General features: G+C 37.9%; 1 long non-coding RNA gene across 3 annotated transcripts; it reads right to left on the reverse strand.

Moving 5' to 3' along the window:
* Positions 1-8,042: 8,042 nt before the first annotated feature.
* Positions 8,043-21,310, reverse strand: LOC109450575 (uncharacterized). 3 transcript variants are annotated; one of them, XR_012492824.1, is made up of 6 exons: positions 21,179-21,310; positions 15,080-15,161; positions 14,809-14,952; positions 12,862-12,929; positions 12,417-12,516; positions 8,043-12,013 (listed from the first exon to the last, which is right to left on the reverse strand). It is a non-coding gene; the product is annotated as an uncharacterized LOC109450575 (long non-coding RNA). The 3 variants fall into 3 exon arrangements; XR_002137863.2 differs by lacking the exon at positions 8,043-12,013 and having other exon boundaries at positions 12,358-12,516; XR_012492825.1 differs by lacking the exon at positions 8,043-12,013 and having other exon boundaries at positions 12,358-12,516; positions 20,944-21,300.
* Between the last annotated feature and the right edge of the window lie 247 nt (positions 21,311-21,557).

The following is a 21,557-nucleotide window of genomic DNA, read 5'->3' on the forward strand; positions in this document are numbered from 1 at the left end:
AGAATTCCATTTCAGAAACAAGCTGTTCTTTCCATTGTGAGCTGAGCCCTGAGGCTAACAGCTTAAAAGCTACTTCTGGTAACTCCTCTGGGTTGTGGGGCTCTGCTTGGCTCTCACTAAGTGTCCAGGCTCCAGTACACAGGGCAAGGGGGATATTATTGAGGTTAGCTTCTTCTTAGGAGAAAAGAAATAAAGCCACTAGGCTGAGCTCCTCCAAAGTGCAAAAGAGACGAGGAAAATACATCTTTTTACCCAAATAAGCCAGTGCAACAATATTGCTATGGACAGACGGAGCTTTGCCACCAAGGAAATTCCTTTATTAACATTTGAATCGTTCTTTACAGTTTACAAAGTGCTTTCACCCACATTATCTCATTGGATCTTGACCACGAGGTGAGGTGCATTATGTTTTGTCTCAGGTTACAAGCAAGTGGCCCAGCTGGACTGAGAAGCCAAAGTTCTTTCCACATGCTGCACTGCTTCTCAGAGTTGCAGATCTTTATGTGCTCTCAGAATGGCCTTAAAAAATCCTCATTACTGTACTGTCATGTAAATGTACATGGTTTTCTGTTCACTCCTTCCCCCCACTCAGCCATTCCACTGCCTCCAATAGTTGTAAATGCCTAAATTAATTCTTTCTGGGATTCAGAAGGTGACACAGAAGCCAATGACCAGGACCATTTCCCTAAGGGAAGTCACAGAGTGCCTCATAATTCAATCAATTCCATCAGGGTCCAGAGATAGGGATGGGTGTGTGATTCACCCTTTGGTGAAATCTCCTTGATTTTTGTCTGAAGGTGAGGGCTGGGTGGTGTGCAGAGGTGGGGCAGGGTTGGGGCCCTTGATGACTTCTGCTCCGTAGAGCAGGCATTTATCGTGAAACTGAGAGCAGGGGATTAGGTGACAGCTTGTGTGTACCTCACGTTAAGCAAAGTGATTTTGGAGAATCTGTATTTTTGAAAAGAATGGTTCTTGGCCTGATAAAACGGTTCCCCATGAAATTCCTTAAAGTGTAAGTACTGAAAATAGGGTTTAGTTTACAAAGAACTAATGTATACACAAACTTTTAGGGGACATTATTTCTTGTCAAGACGCGTACATCTCTAGGCAGATTCCTAGAATCCTAGAACCAGAAGAAACCTCCAGACCTCAGCTTGGCTCTGACCCCTGCTCCAGCCAAGACTGACTTAATCAGTACTATTGACATCTACTGTATACAGAGCTCCATGCCAGGACTCATAAACACACTGCAGATCTATTATAATTTCCAAAATTGGAGGGTTTACCCATTTTGAGTAAGAGTCTAGAGCAATGCTGTTGTATTAAATCTGTTTTAGTTGCTGGTAAGGGAAACACAGAGCTGGCAGAAGCACCGAAGGGCATTTGCGACTCCCAGGGCAGGCTTCACGGGAGTGTGACCTGTGCTGTCTCACAGGGCCCCATGCTCAGAAAGCCCCCATACTTGGTTTAAGCTATGCTGTTACCATCTTGAAATTCTTAACTCTCTAAATAAGGTGCTCCAAATTTAACTGTGCACTTGTGTAGCTCACAGAGTGCAATGTGCTCTTTCTTCTCCACACCCCCACTCCCCCCTTCCTCTTCCCTCTCCTTTGTCTCCTCTTCCCTTCAGCCCGTCCTCTTTCTTCTTCTTTCTCCCTTTCTCCCACTCCCTCGCCCTCCCCTTCCCCTTTTCTCCATCTCCTGGCTCTGCCTCCCTCTGTGCAGTGGTTTACTTGTCTTCTAGTGTGGCCACACTCCTCTGCAGCCAAGAAAGGTGGTGCTGGTGGAGCTCCAGGGTGACGTGACCCCAGTTCAGCACTCCCAACATCCACATGCCAATCCCAGAGAAAGGCCTAGTGGCAAAGCCTGGCTAGCTACTCACCAACCTGCTGCTTCCTTCTCCTAGGATCAGATGGAATTCCTGACCTCCCCTGCCTCAGGAGTGGCCATATGCATGAGTTTGGCGTGAGATGTGAAAGGCCCCATTTTCAGCCTTGCCCATAAAAACCTCTCAAAAGTGATATAATTTAACCCCTTCATTGTACAATGAGCAGGGGCAGAGCTAGGTTTTATGACACCTAACGATTATGCAATTTGGAGGCCCCACGAAGAAAAAGAATACAAAATTAGGCAGTACATATGGGAATATTTATTTAGAATAACAGAAATCACAAAGTACAAATTTTATAACTTCACAAATAGCACAAAATCCAGAAGAATAACATTCTATTTTTATTAACTGCTTGACATATCTCTATTTTACTTCTTTCTATTTTTTTTGGGGGGGGGACGGGCTATAATTTCTTTGACAGTCATCTCATAGTATAAGGATTTTGTAATATCTCTTTTTGTACATAGCGAGTTGATAGATAATTCAGTCTTTTCTCTATCATGGGTGATCAAAATTTGTTTCTTTAAATGCAAAATCAGCAAATGTGTTTTCACACACAGGTATACTACCTATAGCACTGCTGTAAGTGTGCACCCTACATAAAAAGAGGAATTCTGATAAATGCTATTTTGTATGGTTCTCATAAGCAAACAAACAAGCATTGTACATTTGTAATTGCATTTGTAATTGCATATGTAATTATCAAGTATATCAAGTTTGTGGAGAGAATCTTTATTTTGATAGATATTGATGAAAACAGAATCCTCGGCTAACAATTTTACATATCTGTTTATCAGATATTTCCCATAGACTACTTTCCAAGGTTTGAAATGGCTCCATCCATTTCAAACCTTGTTTTTCGTCTAATACTTACTTAACTTCCAGTACCAGGCAGCCTACAACACAGTTAAATCATAGCAAAGCTCTGGCCTTGCACCTTGGTGTTACAAAGATCCTGTGAGCACAGCGCTATGGACCCTTCCCGATCCTGGGAAGGGCTGTGAAGCTTAGGCTTCGTCAGCTTCCTGCTACTTCAGCCTCTGCTGATAAAGACATGGAGAGGAAAACAGTTTGGTAGGGACAAGTCAACAGGTCTCCGGATTGTAGGCCGCAGTGTTTTTTTTCTACTAGAACATATTTTTAAAGTCTCTTTTTATATAAAATATAATATTTTATATTAAAACTACCTCTTGCTATCTGATGGGTACTAGATTTATTGGGGTTACCACCCCATAAGTTATATAAATGTCTAATCACTACATTGTATATATGAAACTAATATAATAGTGTATGTCAACTGTAATTGAAAAAAAAAATTGCCTCTTACTTTTCTGAAAATTTTTTATATAATTCAGTAAATTTAACTTTTACCCTGGAAAGTATTATAGTTCTCCAAAATGGGTTTTTTTAAAAATATATTTTTTAGAGTGCAATTTGGGCAGAACTGCTGCTCAGGAGAAAGTGCCTCCGGCATTGGGAGAGATGGGTGGAATGGGGTCCCAGTGAGTCAGCAGGGTGGAGCAACAGAGCTCACCAGACCAATCAGATTCAGATTTGCCTGTGGTGGGGGAGGGCTCAACACAGGAAAGATGGCATCTGCCTGCTGGTTGCATGGGAGGATGACCCAACAAAGGGAAAATGGTGACTGTCCTCCAGCCCTCACCATAAAGCCACACACCTCGGTCTGCCCCCTGTATACCTCCAACATCTCCTGAATCACGATCCTTCCACCAGAGCCCAGGGTGAGTACCTGGGAGTGAGAGAGTCTGTGTGTGGGCTGTTTAAGAGGACGTCTGGGTTTCCCACAGCCTTCTGTTCCCACCCAGATGGTCAGAATCTTCACTGTTTTTCACAGCCAGATATTGTGGGGGCTCCTCTTCCCAGCACCTGTACTCCAGGCTGGGGAGCCTGGTGTAGTGCTGGGGTTCCTCGCTCCTCCAGGGGGAACCTCTGTGGCTGAGATATTGCTTTTGATTCTCGACCGCTGCACAGAGGTTTGGGGCCAGCCCGTTTCCAGTCTCTGCCCCACCTACTAGTCTTGATGTGGCTTCTTTGTTATATCCTTAGTTATAAAACTTCTGTTCAGCCAAACTTCAGATGGTTCTCCAGGTTGATTGTTCTATAATTTCGTTGTAATTTTAATGTGTGCACAGAAGGAAGCAGGCACAGTGTTTATCTCCTCAGCCATCTTGGATCTCTCCCCTCTCTTGTCTTTGCGATAACAGACATCCTAATGGGTGTGAGTTGATATCTCATTGTGGCTTTGATTTGCATTCCCTGATGATTAGTGATGTTGGACACCTTTTCATATACCTGTTGACCATTTGTATGTCTTTGGAGAAACGTCTATTCAGGTCCTTTCCCCATTTTTTAATTGGGTTATTTGGGTTTTTAATTTTTTTGCTACTGAATTGTATGGGTTCTTCATATGTATTGAATATTAACCCCTTACCAGGCATGTAGTTCACAAAGAATTTTCCTATTCCATAGATCACCTTCTCATTGTCTTGATGGTTTCTTTTGCTGTATAGAGCTTTTTTGTTTGCTGTAGTCCCACTTGTTTATTTTTGCTTTTGATGTCAAATCTGCCCGCCCCCCCAAAAAAATCATTGCCAAGATCAACATCAAGGAGCTTACCCCCTATGTTTTCTTATAAGAGTTTTACAGTGTCAGATCTTGCATTCAAGTCTGTAATCCATTTTGAGTTGATTTTTGTGTACGTGTGAGATAAGGGGTTAAGTTGCATTTTTTTGGATGTGGACATCCAGTTTTCCCAATACAATTTATTGAAGAAATTATCCTCTCCTTATTGTATATCCTTGGCTCCTTTGTTGAAAATAAATTTATCATATATACATAGATTTATTTCTGGGTTCTTTATCCTGTCCCATTGATCTATGTGCCTGTTTTTTTTTTATGTCAACACAATACTGTTTTAATTAATATAGCTTTGTAATATAGCTTGAAATCAGGAAGTGTGATGCCTCCAGCTTTGTTCTTCCTCACGAGTCCTTTGGCTATTCAGTGACTTTTGTGGTTCCAAACACATTTGAGGATTGTTTTTGTATTTCTGTGAAAAATGCTACTGGAATTTTGATAGGGATTGCATTGAATCTGTAGATTGCTTTGGGTAGTATGGATATTATAACAATATTAATTCTTCCAATCCATGAGCATGGACTATATTTCCATTTATTTGTGTCTTCTTCAATTTCTTTCATCAATTCCTATAGTTTTCCGTTTATAGCTCTTTCACCTCCTTGGTTAAATTTATTCCTAAGTAGCTTATTCTATTTGATGTTATAATGAATGGGATTGTTTTCTTAATTTTTCTTTTCAAGTTTATTGTTACTATATATAAACACATGATTTTTGTATATTGATTTTTTTTTGCATTGTGCAAATTTACTCAATTTGTTTATTATTTCTAACAGCTTTTTGGTGGCGTCCTTAGGGTTTCTATATATAATAGCATGTCATCTGCAAATAGAGACAGTTTTAATTCTTCCTTTCTGATGTCGATACTTTTTATTTCTTTTTCTTGCCTAATTACTCTGGATAGGACTTCCAGTGCTATGTTGAATAAAAGTGGCAAGAGTGAGCATCCTTGTCTTATTTCCAATCTTAGACAGAAAGCTTTCAGCCCTTCACCATTAAGATGATGTTAGCTGTGGCCTTGTTACCTATGGACTTTATTATGTTGAGGTGTGTTTCTTCTTTACCCAATTTGTTCAGAATTTTTATCATGACAGGATGTTAAATTTTGTTAAATGCTTTTTCTGCATCTATTGAGATGATTATATGATTTTTATCCTTCATTTTGCTAATGTGGTGTATCACATTTATTGATTTGTGAATGTTGAACTAACTTTGCACCCCAGGAATAAATTCCACTAGATTATGGTGTGTGATCCTTTCAATGTACTGTTGAATTTTGTTTACTAATATTTTGTTGAGAATTTTTACACATATATTTATCAGGGATATTGGCCTGTAGTGCCCTTGTCTGGTTTTGGTATTAGCATAACACTGGCCTCTTGAACTAAGTTTGGAAGAGTTCCCTCCTCTTGTATTTTCTGGAAGAGTTTGGTAGAATTCACCAGTGAAGACATCTGGTCCTGGATTTTTCCTTCTTGAGAGGTTTTTGATTACTAATTTAATCTCCTTACCTGTAATTGGTTCTGCTTAGATTTTCTTTTTCTTCATAATTCAGTCTTGGTGGGTTGTATGTTTCTAAGAATTTATCCATTTATTTTAGGATTTCTAATTTATTGGTGTATCATTATTCATAGTAATTTCTTATGATCCTTAGTATTTCTGTTATCAATTGTACTGTCTCCTCTTTCATTTATGATTTTATTTGAGTCTTCTCTGATTTTTCTTAGTCTAACTGAAGGTTTGTCAATTTTATTTTGCTTTTCAACAAACCAGTTTAGTTTTGTTCAGCTTTTCTATTGTCTTTTTAGTTTTCAGTTCATTTATTTCCACTCTGATTATTATTTCCTTCCTTCTACAAGTTTTGGGCTTAGTTTCTTCTTTTTCCAGTTCCTTGAAGTGTAAAATTGGGTTAAGATTTTTCTTTCTTTCTTTTTTTCTTAATGTGGATATTTATTACTATGACCTTCCCTCTTAGGACTGCTTTTGCTGCATCAGTAAGTTTTGTTATGTTGTAGTTTTATTTTTATTTGTCTCACAGTTTTTTTGTGTTTTTTAAATTGTCCTTTTAATTGCTTTTTTGACTCAGGAGTATGTTGTTTAATCACCACACATATTTCTAGTGTCACATAAGTCCCCAGTTTTAGAACATTTTCAACAGCACAAAAAGTTCCTTTGTGCCCATTTTCAGTCAGCCCACACTGTGACCCTTATGCCCCAGGCAACCATTGTTTCTATAGATTTGCCTTTCCTGAAAATTCCATATAAGTGCATTAAAACAATATGTAGTCTTTTGTGTCTGGTTTCTTAATATAATATTTTTGATGTTCATCCATGTGTAGCATGTGTCCATGATCTATTTTTAATTGTTGACTAATATTCCATTGTAAGGATACACCACATTGTGTTTATCCATTCACCAGTTGATAGACAATTGGATGTCTCCTATTTTTGCCTATTATAAATAACACTACCATGAACATTCACATATAAGTCTTTGTGTATGTATATGCTTATATTTCCTTGGATGTATATATAGGAATGGAATTGCTGAATCCAATGGTAAATTTAACTTTTTAAGAAACTGCCAAACTGTTTCTCTAAAGTGCCTGTACCATTTCACATTACCACCAGCAATGTAGGAGGATTCCAGTTTCTCCCCATTCTCATCCACCACATGGTAACGTCAGTCTTTTTTATTATAGCCATTTTAGTGGGTGTGTAGTGACATCTCTTTGTGGTTTTAATTTGCATTTTCCTAAAAGCTGTTATGGAGCATCTTTTCATGTCTATATTAGCCATTCTTGTTTTCTTTGGTTAAATGTCAATTCAAATATTTTACTCATTAAAAAAACTGGATTATCTGTCTTCTTATTATCAAATTATAAGAGTTATTTATATATTTATAAGTCCTCTATCAGATATATGATTTGTAAATATTTTCCCCCAGTCTGTGGCTTGTCTTTTCATTCTCTTAATTGTGTCTTTTGAAGAGCAGCAGTTTTTACTTTTTATGAAATCCAATTTATTAATTTTTATTTTATGTATCGTGTTTTTGTTGTCATAGCCAAGAAATACTTATCCAATCTAAAGTCACAAAAATTTTCTCCTTATAATCTTTTAGGAGTTTGTAGTTTTAGCTCTTACATTTAAACCAATAATCCATTTTGAGTTAAATTTTGCATGAGGGAAGGATATAAGATTTTTTTTTTTTTTTTGCATATGGATATTTAATTGTTCCAGTACCATCTGTTGAAAAGTCTACCATTTCCACATTGAATTACCTTGGTATCTTTGTCAAGTAACCATAAATGTAAGGGTTTATTCTTGTTCTCTCAATCCTGTTTCATTGGTCTATATATCTATCCTTAGGCCAAATACCACACTGTCTTGATTACTGTTGCTTTATAAGATTTAAAATTGGATAGCCCTCAGTTTTTATTCTTTTTCAAAGTTATTTTTTATTTTTATTTTTTTTAAAGATTTTATTGGGGAAGGGGAACAGGACTTTATTGGGGAACAGTGTGTACTTCCAGGCCTTTTTTTTCCAAGTCAAGTTGTTGTCCTTTCAATCTTAATTGTGGAGGGTGCCGTTCAGCTTCAAGTTGTTGTCCTTTCAGTCTTAGTTGTGGAGGACGCAGCTCAGCTCCAGGTCCAGTTGCCGTTTTCTAGTTGCAGGGGGCACGGCCCACCATCCCTTGCGGGAGTCTAACCAGCAACCTTGTTGTTGAGAGGATGCGCTCCAACCAACTGAGCCATCCAGGAGCTCAGCGGCAGCTCAGCTCAAGATGCCGTGTTCAATTTTAGTTGCAGGGGGCGCTGCCCACCATCCCTTGCGGGAGTCGAGGAATCGAACTGGCAGCCTTGTGGTTGAGAGCCCACTGGCCCATGTGGGAATCGAACCGGCAGCCTTCGGAGTTAGGAGCATGGAGCTCTAACCGCCTGAGCCACTGGGCTGGCCCTCAAAGTTATTTTTGACTATTCTAGGTCCTTTAAAATTCTATACAAATTTTAGGATCAGCTTGTCAATTTATACAAAACCTTGCTGAAATTTTAGTAGGAATTATGTTGAACCTATAGATCAAATTGGGAAGAATGGCCATCTTAACAATACTGAGTTTTCTAATCTATAAACATGGAGTATCACCATTTATTTAGATCTTTGATTTCTTTCAGAAATGCAATGTCTTGTACTTTTTTATTTTATATATATTACTCTTTCTGATACTATTGGGAATGGAAATTTTTTTAAAAATTATTTTTGTATAGTTTGTTGCTAACAGAAATAAAATTGAATTTTGTATCTTGATCTTGCTAAACTTGTTTATCCTAGTAGTTTATTTAGGTTACTTAAGATTGTCTATATTCAGGAATATGCATGCAAATAAATAAAGTTTTAGTTCTTTCCAATCTGGATGACTTTTTCCTGCTTTACTGCACTAGTTAGAACCACAGGCACATGAAGTATGAGACATCCTCACTTTGTTCCCAATCTTAGAGGGGAAAGCATATTTGCTTTCTTTCCTCTTAGGGGGAAACATTCATTCCTTTCCCCATTAAGCATGATTAAGCACGTAGATACCCTTTATCAGGTTGAAGAAGTTCCCTCTTTCCCTAGTGTATTGAGAGTTTTTATCATTAATGAGTGTTGGATTTTTTCAAATGCTTTTTCTGTGTCTACTGAAATGATAATATGGTTTTTGTTATTTATTCGATTAATATGGTATATTACATTAATTGATTTTGGGGTACTAAACTATATTTACATTCTTGGAACATGGTGCATCCATTTCAAACATTGCTGGATTCAGTTTCCTAGTACTTCCTTAACAAACTTTGCATATGTATTCATGAAAAATAATTGGTCTATAATTTCCTTTCCTTGTGATGTACTTGACTCATTTTGATATCTGGGTTATACTGGTCTCATAAAATGCATCAGGAACTGTTTCTTCCTCCTTTATTTTCTGAAACCATTTTTGTAGCATTGGTAATCTTTTTTCCTTAAGTATTATAATTCACCAGTGAAGCCATCTGGGCCTGGGCTTTCCCTTGTGAGAAGATTTTTAGTTACCAATTCATTTTGTTTACTTGTTATTGTTCTATTCAGATTTTCTATTACTTCTTGAGTTTGTTTTGTCAATTTGCATCTTTCTAGTAATTTGTCCACTTAAGTTGTCTAATTTGTTGGCAAAAAAGTTATTCATAATATTCTCTTATGATACTTTTAATTTCTGTAGGGTCATTAATCATGTCCTATCTTTCATTCCTAATATTGGTTGATTTGTGTCTTTTCTCTCTTTTTTCTTTCTTGATCAGCACAGTTAAGGTTTATGAATTTTTATGATCAAAACCAACAATTTTGTTGTTTCAAAGAACCAACCTTTGGTTTTACTGATTTTTCTATATTGTTTTCTATTTGTTCAATGTTTGGTCTGTTCTTTATCATTTTTTTTCTTTCTGCTGCTTAGGGTTGTTCTTTTTGTTTTAGTTTCTTTAGGTAAAGTTTAGATTGTTGATTTGACACCTTTTTTCTTTTCTAATATAGGAATTTAAAGTTATAAGTTTCCCCTGAGCACTGCTTTAGCTGCCTTCCATAAATTTTGATAGATTTTTTTCAAATTCAAAATATTTTCTAATTTCTCTTGTGATTTCATCTTTGACCCATGGGTTATTTTATAATGTGTTTTTAAGTTTCAAAATATTTGGAGATTGCCTAAATGTCTTCCTGTTGTTGATTTCTAATTTAATTCTACTATGATCAGAGACACAAACTTTGAATGGTTTCAATCCTTTTACATTTTTAAAGAATGTTTTATGTGAGCTTGAAAATAATGTGTATTCTGCTGCTATTGATGACGTGTTCTGTAGATGTATTTTTACATCAAGTTGATCGATAGTGTTGTTCAAGTCTCTTATATCCTTCCTGATTTTCTGTCTACTTTTTCCATCAATTGTTGAAACTAGGGTATTGAACTCTCCAATAATTTGAGTTGTGTATTCTCCTTTCAATTCTGTAAGTTTTTGTTTCATGTATTTTTTAGGTGTATTAGTTTCCTGGGCTGTTGTAACAAATTATCATAAACTAGGTGGTTTAAAACAACAGAAATTTACTCTCTCACAGTTTTGGAAGCGAGAAGGGCAAAATCAGGGTATTGGCAGAGCCATGCTGCCTCTGAAGGCTCCAGGGAAGAATCCTTTCTTACTTCTTCCAGCTTTTCATGCCCCTAGGCATTCCTTGGCTTTCTGTACAGCATAACTACAATGACTGCCTTGGTGGTCACATGGCCCTCTTCCCTGTTCATTTCTGTGTGCCCTCTCCTCTTCTTTTTATAACACCAGTCATTGGATTTAGAACCCTCCCATACCATTCCAGTACGATCTTATCTTAACTAATTATAGCTATTTCCAAATAAGGTGACATTCTGAGGTTCTGGGTGAACATTAATTTGGGGGAAGGATACTATTCAACCCACCACAGCGTGTATACATTTATAACTGTTATATCTTCTTGATACATCGATCCTTTTATCATAATGAAATGTCTTCTTTGTCTCTAGTAATATTTCTCAAAATCTAACATTTCTCTGTTTTATTAGCTTCATAAAATCAATTAAAAGGCATTCTGTATCGTTTCATATTCTGGAAGAGATTATTTTATATTATATGTGACTCACCTATCCCTTGAAAATCTTGAAAGAACTAAGTGGAAAATCTGCCTATCAATTTACTTTTGGATACATTTGTAATGTCTTCCATTAAGAGTAGTCTATTTTTTTTTAACTTTTGAGTCAGTCTTGGCAATTTAGAACTAGTGTAGTGTAATGTAGTGTTTCTCAATAGTTCTACTTAAATTTTGGATGAGTCAATTCTTCATTATTTAGGACCATCCCTCACACTACAGGACATTCGACATTCTGGGTCCCTATACACTAAATGCCAGTAACTTCTCAGTCTTTATGAAAATCAGAGCCATACCTCCTGTGCATTTCCAAATGTTCCTTGGCTGGGGTTGGAGGGGGAGAAGCAGGGTCATTTGGGAACCAGTGACATAGTAAAGAAGGTGAACTTCAAAGCCAGACTTCTTGTGTTTTAATACAAGGTCTGACACTACTGAACAAAACTTAAATTTCTTGACCCCTCTCTAGCTCAGTTTTCTTATCTGTAAAATCAGAATAGTAATAGTACCCATTCAATTATTGTGATGATTAGATTAGTTGATACTTGTAAAGTTCTTAGAACAATGTCTGGTACATAGTCAGCGTTTGATATATATTAGCAAATATTATTCCACAAACTTGTCATTTCAACAAGTTTTTATGTGACAGGATAACTTTTTTTTCTTCTGATTAGTTCATCTTTTCCTCCCATACTCCTCTTAAGCAAGCAGCTTGGAGCTCATTGTATCAGGGAAGGGATAAACCAGGGCAGGAAACAGAACAAAAGAAGTCTTCCAGAACTTGATTTCTAAAAATGTAAGCCATTAGGGGAATAGAGAAGTTTCCATATGTAGATAAAATATTGGGGAGAAATATAACCGGAAAGAACTGGACTGAACCTCACCTACCCACAACCTCCTCACCCCAAGTTGCAAGAAGAATAGAAAGAAATTTCCCCAGGTTAAGGAAGAAGAGGATATTGTGGGGGAGTGCTAAGAGTATAGACACTGAGGGATCCTAAAAAGATGCGCCCTGTACCCTGATTCATAGAGCACCAGGGAAGCAGTAAAATAGCACACAAATATGAGAAAGCTAAGGTGGGGGAAAGGGAAACCTGAGTTTTGGGATAGTAAAAATGACTGGGAGAGGCAATTATGCTTACCAGGCTTTAATGTGGAAATGGAACTAACAGAGAGAGAGAGCCACCATACCTGAAGGGACTAGGCAGACAGGAATGAAGACATGTCAGTGACAGATCATGTGGATCAATGACTGAGGACAAGACAGAATGATGGACATTTTAGAAGATACCTGCATGAACAGATAACATTGAGAACTAGATTGAGTATCTTCGTGCCCCCTTGAAAACATAAAGACCACCCCCTACTTCCTCATCCCTCTACAACCCCATTCCTGAAATTAGACTTAAAGTTTGGAAGTGAGTTTTTACCTCTCTGTATAGTTTTCAGTTTTCTGAGTACTTTTTAAAAAGCAAAAGGATGCTATTAGGTTAGTTCCATGTTAATTACTATGTTAAACACTCCATCTCTTATATCTCTTCAAAATTCTCTGTAGATTTTGTTTTCCTTAGTTAATAAGAAAGTGCAGAATCCTCTAATAACCAAATCTTGTATTAAATTATTCACAATTACCTACCTTTCCTTTTTTTCTCCATTTATTCCTTTTTTCACCTCTCTTTCTCTTAATTTTTCCTTTGGTATCATCTAAAAGAATTAGATTGAAAAAAAAATTGAAGTGGTCTGGTTTATAATAGGCAGACGAGAACATCTCTAGGGAAAAGAAATTAACTCCATGATTGAAAGAATGGAAACTTTTTTTATTATGGTGAAGTTACATTAACTTAATAAAAAACAAATGTTAGAACTAGAAACTGTAAGAAAATAAAAAACTATAAAAGAAAGTCATGGTTCAAATATGAAGCAATACTAAGATATGGCATGGTTTTAAGCAACTGATAAAATATAAATATACTTGATGCTATGACTAGAAACATTCTTTGAGAGTCCCAGTAACCAGGATATTAGATCCATGAAAGGGAAATCTAATCCTAGCATATGACTTGGCACTGACGTAGCAGTATTTATACAGTGATAATAATTTAAGTGCTGATTATTGGTTTTGAACATTTAAAGTGAATCTCTGGACAAAAATAATCAGTTAGTTTTGGTTGCAGATCAGATTATAAGTGTAAAGCAGACTATTGAAAGCATTAAAAAAAATACAGTGGGAAGAAAAGATGGAGTAAAGGATAGGGGCTACCTATATAAAAGAGTAAAATAATTGACTAAAGTTGATGGAACAAAAAGTAGAATTACAAGTATATTATTTATTGATGTCAAATTAACTAATAGAAAAACTAATTATAATACAACTAGCAAACACTGAGAGGATAAAGGTAGGTGAGACAAAGGAGTAATTTAAAGTGAGCTAATCAATGGATATTGTCTGGGGTTGAATGCAGAGAACATCTGTTATATTTTGGTTGCCTGGTATCTGATTCTCCTTCATGTTTGGTGAATATTCCTTTGCATGCCTCCTACCATCAATGCTGAAAAGGCCAATACTTGATTTTCCAGTTTCCTATGCAGCTGGGACATGGACATGTGATCTAGTCTCAATCACTGCCTAGGAGCTAGTGACACAAAGAAGCAGAAATAGTGAAAAATCCATTCTGCAGTGGTGTCAGAAATACCCACTGTCTAGTGGCAGCAGAGGCAGTGATGACAGTGGTATCATTTAGTGACCATGGCAATGCAAGTTGAGACATCCAAGTTCAGTACCGTGTTTCCCCGAAAATAAGACCTAACCGGAAAACAAGCCCTAGTATGATTTTTCAGGATGACATCCCCTGAACATAAAGCCTAATGTGTCTTTTGGAGCAAAAATTAATATAAGACCCGGTGTTATTTTGGGGGAAACACGGTGGTGGCAGGGTTGTCCGTGTGCCCTTACCAGACTGGGCTCTGCGGCATGACTTTGCCTATGGTTCTAGCTGCCAACTTTCACTTTCAAAGATTAGTTCTTTAGGCTTCTTGGCAATTATGCAGGTTATTCAACATCCTGTCAATAAATTCCTTTCCCACTTAAGTCAGCCAGTCAGTTTCTTTTGTTTACAACAAATAACTCGGAATAGTCCTCTGGTAAATGAATACTAGAAGTGTAACACATTACTTGAGAATCAGAAACCCAAACGTCAGCAGTAGTTAGCACATGTAATTCCTTCAGTTTATAATAAATCTTCCCGAATTCCACTCTCCTGGCTTTGTCTGGAAAATGCCTGGTCATCCTCCAGTTCTGATATAATTTCCTCTCCAAAGCCTTTCCTGCTCCCTTTAGCACAAGCATACCAATTCATAGCACTCATCTGCATTGTAATGGACTATTTGTCTTTATTGCCCAATATAATAAAAATTCCTTGGCTGAAGGGACCATGCCATGTTTACCATTATTCCTGACACTGATGTGGTTATTCTCAATGAACATTTGTTGGAGAAACAGAAGTTTTAAAGGAGTTTTGGTGAATTTTCTTTTTAAATAATCTTACTTATAAATGAAAACATTTTAACAGGGTGATAAAAATACCTTCAGTACTTGAATCTGTCTGGCTTCCAGAAGACGATGAAGAAGAAGGAAACACAGGGTCATCGGAAGAAGAAGATGCTGATCTATGTCGGGATCGGTGGTGTTTTTGGTTTTGCTTTTCTTTCTTCTTTCGTTTGTGTTTATCTTAGATTGATATAAAACGTAACACAATTATTCTCTGAAATATTAGCAACAAGTGAGAGAGAAACAAATAACTTATAAAACATATTTGAAATTACTCACGAGGTCTTAAAGCAAGAAAAATTCCTACCTCCATTTCTGCTGGTCCCAGCATCTTCAGGACTTCTGCCTGTGGATTTCTTATTCATGGCTATAAAACCTGGCTGCCATGTCTGTAAAACCAAAATAATGACAAATTATGAGAGAATTTAAAAAGGCAAAATGATGTTTTTTGGGGGACAAAGGAGATGGAAACCATATTTCAAATTCTGAATAGAAAGAGGGTCAGGTATTAGTTATTTCTAAAAAGGTTTTACATTTCTATTAAGTGGTAACCTTTCATACACCTAATTTGAGTATCTAGCCTCACAATATGCAGATTTGATCAAAATAAGCACCTTGTGTTAGCTGAAATGTGCTTTATAGCCTAAAAGAACAAGAGTTTAGCATTGATGCGGTGATACTCTTGGATCACATTATGTCAAACCGGTTTTATTCCTTGATAAAGGGAAACAATACTTGCTATAGACTGAATTGCATCCCTTCAAAATTCATTTACTACCATGTGTCCCTGAAAATAAGACCTAGCCAGACAATCAGCTCTAATGCATCTTTTGGAGCAAAAATTAATATAAGACCTGGTATTATATATTATGTATTATATTATATTATTCTATTCTATTCTATTCTATTCTATTATAGACTTGATCTTATATTATAGTAAAATAAGACCGGGTCTTATATTAATTTTTGCTTCAAAAGATGCATTGTCTGGCTAAGCCTTATTTTTGGGGAAACGTGGTATGAAGCTCTAACTCTCAATGTGACTGTGGAGATAGTATCTTTAAGAGGTAATTAAAATTAAATAAGGTCATAAGGCTGGAGTACTAATCTGATAGGAGTAGTGGCCTTAGAAGAAGAAACAGAGAAAGAAACATCTCCCCAAGCACATAAAAAGAAGAGACCACGTGAGGATGCACCAAGGAGGCCATCTGCAAACCAGGAAGAATTCTCACCAGAAACCAAACACTGCTGGAACCTTGACCTTGGACTTTGCATCCTCCAGAACTGTGAGAAAATAAATTCCTGCTGTTTAAACCGTGCAGTCTGTGGTATTTTAGCATTATGGCAGCTGAGGCGAATAATAGACCAGTCACGGGTAGCTGTGATTGTAGCTCCCCTTCAGAGCGGAGATGTATTCTGGTACCTGCAGCACCTCATTCCTAGCTCCTTCTTGGGCTCAATTTTTCCCTCCCATCCTTAAAGACAGACCATTTTAGGGCTCAGTCCTTAATCTCTTGATTGCTTCTCTCTATACACTATTCCTTTGGTTCCAGAACTTTAGTACACGTAAGAAACACCAAGAAGCTTCTTAAAAGGCAGTTTCCTGTGCTCCACACCCAGAGATCTTCATTTAGAAAATCTGGAGGACGACCTCTACTAATTCAAGAAGCCTTGACCCCACACTTTGAGAAACACTGCTCTCTTAGTAATCTCGTGTACTCGTACAATTTCAATGAACATGTTACTCCTCCCGCCCTTTTATTTGTTCAGATCTCCAATCCCTCATCTCTGCTTCATAAACATTCTCCTTGGATCATCTACGAGTTATCACCCTGCATATTAAAGTATAACCAAGTTTTTCTGGAGATTTAGACATGTCTGTAGGTAAAACCATTTTTCTCCTCATTCATGCATTCATACAATTTATTTATTAAACCCCTGAGCCCACACTGGAAATACAGTGGTGAACAAAATGGACAAGATCTCTACATTCACTGGCTTACATTCTAGTTTGGGGAGAAGAAAAGAAACAAAACCATTTCTAATGACAAGTGTTACAAAGGAAATAAACAAGTGAGGATAATGCCTATCCTGGTGGATAGGAAGTGTCTGCTTCTAAAAAGGTGACACTTGACCCGAAGATGAAAATCAGCCAGCCATGTGAAAGCCTGCAGGAAAGAACTTTGAAGCAGATGGAAGATAAGTTCAAAGGCCCTGAGGCAGGAATAAGTTTAGCATTGTTGATGTTCAGAAAGATGGTAGCTAAATCTCAAGCACAGTAGTCCGAGGGAAGTGGTACAAAATGAGGTAAGTAAGCAAGGACCAGACAATGTAAAAGTATAAAACCAGCTTTATGTTAAGGAGTTGGGATTTCATCCCAAATATAGTGAGAAGTAATAGGGTTTTAAGCAGGGGAACGTCAAGATCTGATTTGTGACAAAGCACAGTCACATGATGTTCTGAAAACACAAATCAAATCCAAAAAATCATGCTAAGACTGATGTCCAGGAGCTTATCCCCTACGTCTTTTCCAGTTTCAGGTCTCATTCACTTCTGCAATCCATTTTGAGTTAATTTTTCTTTGTTGTGTAAGGTAGTGGTCCAGTTTTCCCAATACCATTTATTGAAGAAGCTATTCTTTCCCCACTGTGTGTTCTTGGCATCCTTGTTGAAGATTAGTAAACCAAATATACGTGGGTTTATTTATGGGCTCTCTGTTCTGTTTTATTGGCCTATATGTCTTTTTTGGTTGTTGTTGTTTAATGTTTGGAGCCATTTTTGGCTCACAACTTGGAATCTTGTCACAATTTGGTCACTACTTGGAATCTAGTGGGCAGAGGCCAGGAATGTAGGTAAATATTCTACAATGCACAGGAAAGCCCTTCGTGACAAAGAATAATCCAGCCCCAAATGACAATAGTAACAAGGTTGAAAAACTCTGTCCTAGTCCAAACCACCCAAATCTCTTACTTGAAATACTATAATATTCAAGTAACTGGGTTTCCTGCTTTTTATTTTTACCTTTATACAATCTCTTCCCCACAAAGCCATGATTTTTCAAAAACACAATTTTTTAAATTGAATTATAGTTGACACACAATATTATGTTGGGGTAGAGGATATTGAGTCTTTCACCATTAAGTATGATGTTAGCTCTAGGGTTTGTAGATGACCTTTATCAGATTCTTCTATTCCTAGTTTGTTGAGTTGTTCTTTTTATTTTTAATTTTTTTTTGGAACATTGATATTAAGACAACTACATACTTTCTGAAACTTACGTACACATTCTATTTGTTTGCTCTCTGTCAACATGCAAAATTTTTAAGACAGAAAAGCACAGAAAAGTAGTGAATGCCATCTCTTACAGAGACTACCATAACTGTGTCCAATGCTACCACCCCTCCTCACTCTTCACCATCTGTCTGCCATTTCAGCCATGTAGCCTCTTTGGTGGGGTGGGGTGGGGCTGCTGAATTGCAGGACCAAGCAGTCTTGTTTAAGAAGCCCAAGTGAGATCAGGCAAAGCTCGGCTGCTCAGGAGCTCCAGCCATTGAGTCGGTCACACCAGTCAGTCCTGTGGATCACAGATTGCGGTCATTTCTACAGCTATTACAGAACCAATGAACTTGACGTGGATTAGACTCTGTTTGGGGCTCAAAATATGATTTTTCTTCATCTTGGTTGAGCCAAATTTTTTTAAGAACACAGATGAATCTGTCAGGTTCATGGTAGTGAGTTTTTAAAACGATGGATATTGAATTTTGCCAAATGCTGTTTTGTTTTTTTATCGATTGACAGGAACATGTAGTTTTTCTTGTGTAGTCTGTTTATATGGTTAGTTACACTAACTGAATTTCAAATGCTTAACCAGCCTTGAATTTCTGGGATAAATGACACTCATTCACAAAAGTATTTTTACACGTTACTAGACTCAACTTGCTAATTTTTTTAGGATTTTTGCAATTTGTTCATGAAGGGACATTGATTTGGTTTTCATATATATATATATGTATATAATTTTTTAAAATCTAGTTTTGGTATCAGGTAATGTTGGCTTCATAAAATGAGTTGGAAAGTTTTCCTGTCTCTTCTATTTTCTGGAAGAGCTTGTGAAGAATGACTATTATTTTGTCCTTAAATGTTTCATAAAATTCACCAGTGAAACTACATAGCACTGGAGAATTTTGCTTTTTTAGTTATAAAACTGTTCAGCTTATCTGTTTTCTTTGGATGAGTTTTGCTGGTTGTGACAGTGGTCCATTTCATCTAAGTTGTTGAATTTATGAGTATAGAGTTGTTTGTAGAATTCCCTCATTGTGCTTTTTTAATGTGTGTCATCTTCTCTTGCAGTGACATCTCCTCTTAGAGCATGTATGTTATAGAAATGACTTAGTACGATTAAAACAAGACAAAGTAGAGAAAAAACATAACTGCAGCTATACATACCTCAAACCTTGTTATCATTGACTCCTTCCTGTTTTTCAATTCTATATACTATCAGCAACCAAGACCTTTTGATTTGTCTTTGCCAATATTTCTTGAAATTTCCCCCTATTCTCAACACTGCTTGGCACAACCCTTTAATATCTCCTAAACCATCTACCTAAACTATTCCACCTTTCACCTAACAAGTTTCACTGCCTTTCCCCACTTCCTTCACACTTCGGCCAAACTTCTTCAAGCTCCAGTGGGTCTACACTGTGTACAAGATAAAGGGCCTCCACATCTGGCTCAGTCTTGCCTGTTGAATTGCCGTTCATTTTATTTTTCTAAATCAGGGGTTTTAGTATGTAGGCTTCAGAAAAGAGAGGTGGGTTATGAATCTCCTAAAAAATGAGTATAAAATGTTCCATGCACATGAATTTTATTTCCAGAGCAGGGTCTACCGCCATTATTAGATGTTCAAAGTGCTAAGAGAAGCCTTCAGCCTAATCCTGTCTCTATAATAATGTATCAAGAACACACTATATAGCTTCTCCAACAGTTTCCACCTCAGTAATCACTCCTTTGTATGAACTTAGATTCACAAATTTTAACAATCTCACCTATCCTTAATATTTTGCAGAGGAGGAAACAAGTCTAGCACTTAACTATTTTGTTCGAAATTATTCTTGTAAAATTTATTTTCGGTGCAACTGAGTTAGTGTTTATCTGCTATTTTCTTGGTCTTTTTATGAATAAATGTCATATTTTTCCTTGAGGTCAGGAATCTTAGAATTCTTTGAAACTGCAATTATCTTCACTGTCATAAAAATAGCTGCTCACACGTTTGCTGAGAACAGTGATAACGATAATGACGCATAGTACTAAGGCAGGGGAAGAGGGATGTACTGGATTGGGGATGTATTTTTAAGGAGGCATAAACACATTTGGGGAATGCATTAATTTTACTGAGCTGAGATACCTAATAAAATGAAATACGCAAGGGTCTGAGGAGAGATCTGAGAAAGTTCATAAACAGAGGCCAAATTCCCAGAAACAGGGATATTCTAAACAGCATTCAGACAAAAAATTCCTCAAGAGAAGCAACTAAAGGGGAGATGCCCAGGTGTTTGGGAAAGAGAAAGCGGGGATAGCACCAGTTTTGCAATGAGCTTCAAATTTCAACTCCATCACACTCAAGCTTGTTACCTTAAGTATTTAACTCTTCTATGCCTCAGTGTTCTCATTTGTGCCAACCTGAGGATTGCTGTCGTGATTAAATAATGGGTGTAAAACGCTCAGGTCAGTGTCTTACTCTGAAGGCATTCTTTCATTAATTCTTGCTATTTATTTAATAAGTGGGGGTCGGGAAGGGAGGAGGGGCTCTGCGCTGAGCAGGGTGGCCCTTGGCAGAGATTCTCATTAGCAGAGGGACGATTCTGAAGCTGCCACGAAGGGTGTATTTCCAAAGGGAGTTGGGGGAGAGGTGGCGGTGGGCGCATTTCCACGAGTGTCACCTGCGGGTCTCATCACGGCGGGAGGAAGAGGAAGCGCTCAGAGGAGCGTCAGATCAAGAACACAGCTCCAGAGAACGGCAGGGCCTCGTGTAACTCGGTTTTGTTCAACTCGGTTTGGTTGATGAGCTGCCCGAGGAACTTTTCTCGTTTATAGCAATCAGCCTATGATAAAATTAGTTTCCTCATACCTGCTTTAAAGTCGCAGAACCTATCCATGGCATTGAGGACTTACTGTATATATGAGAAGTTCGCGATCGTTTAAGGTGAAGAAAGTGCTTACGAGAACAGACAGACATATTCTGGGGACGCCTTGAGCGCTGGGAGCGACAGATTTGAGGAGGGTGGCAGACAGCCCAGGAGTGACGGAGAGGCCTGGGAGGGACTTAATGGGGTCTGGGGGGAGGGTAGAAAGAAAATGTCGGCGCGGCCTCTTTCTAACCACAGCTCGGACTGGGACTGTCACTTACTGGGAGCTGCAGCGGAAACGACCTTTTTGGGCGGGCTCGACACCCCGGCCGCAAGGTACTGAGGAACTAAGGTGACCTGCTCCGCGGAGCCCGCGGCCGGATCGCGCGGTGCTGCGCGGAAGGGGAACTTGTGGGGCCTCGGGACGCGCGTGCGCGTCAGCGGCCGGAAGTGCCCCGCCCACGACACAGTGAGGGGCGGAGCCTACATAGTTTTTCTGCCGCGCAGCTGCTTTTAACGCCTGCAGTTCGACTCTTGACGTTTCCACATACGTCGCCCACAACCTCAAACCCTAGTCCAAATTCTGTAACGGGCTGTCACCACATGGCAACGTGACCTGTTTGGGATTGAGACCTCCCATCCAGCAGTGTGGTTATTTCT

The sequence above is a fragment of the Rhinolophus sinicus genome, linkage group LG17, assembly GCF_036562045.2.
Source record: "Rhinolophus sinicus isolate RSC01 linkage group LG17, ASM3656204v1, whole genome shotgun sequence".
NCBI classification, from domain to species: domain Eukaryota; kingdom Metazoa; phylum Chordata; class Mammalia; order Chiroptera; family Rhinolophidae; genus Rhinolophus; species Rhinolophus sinicus.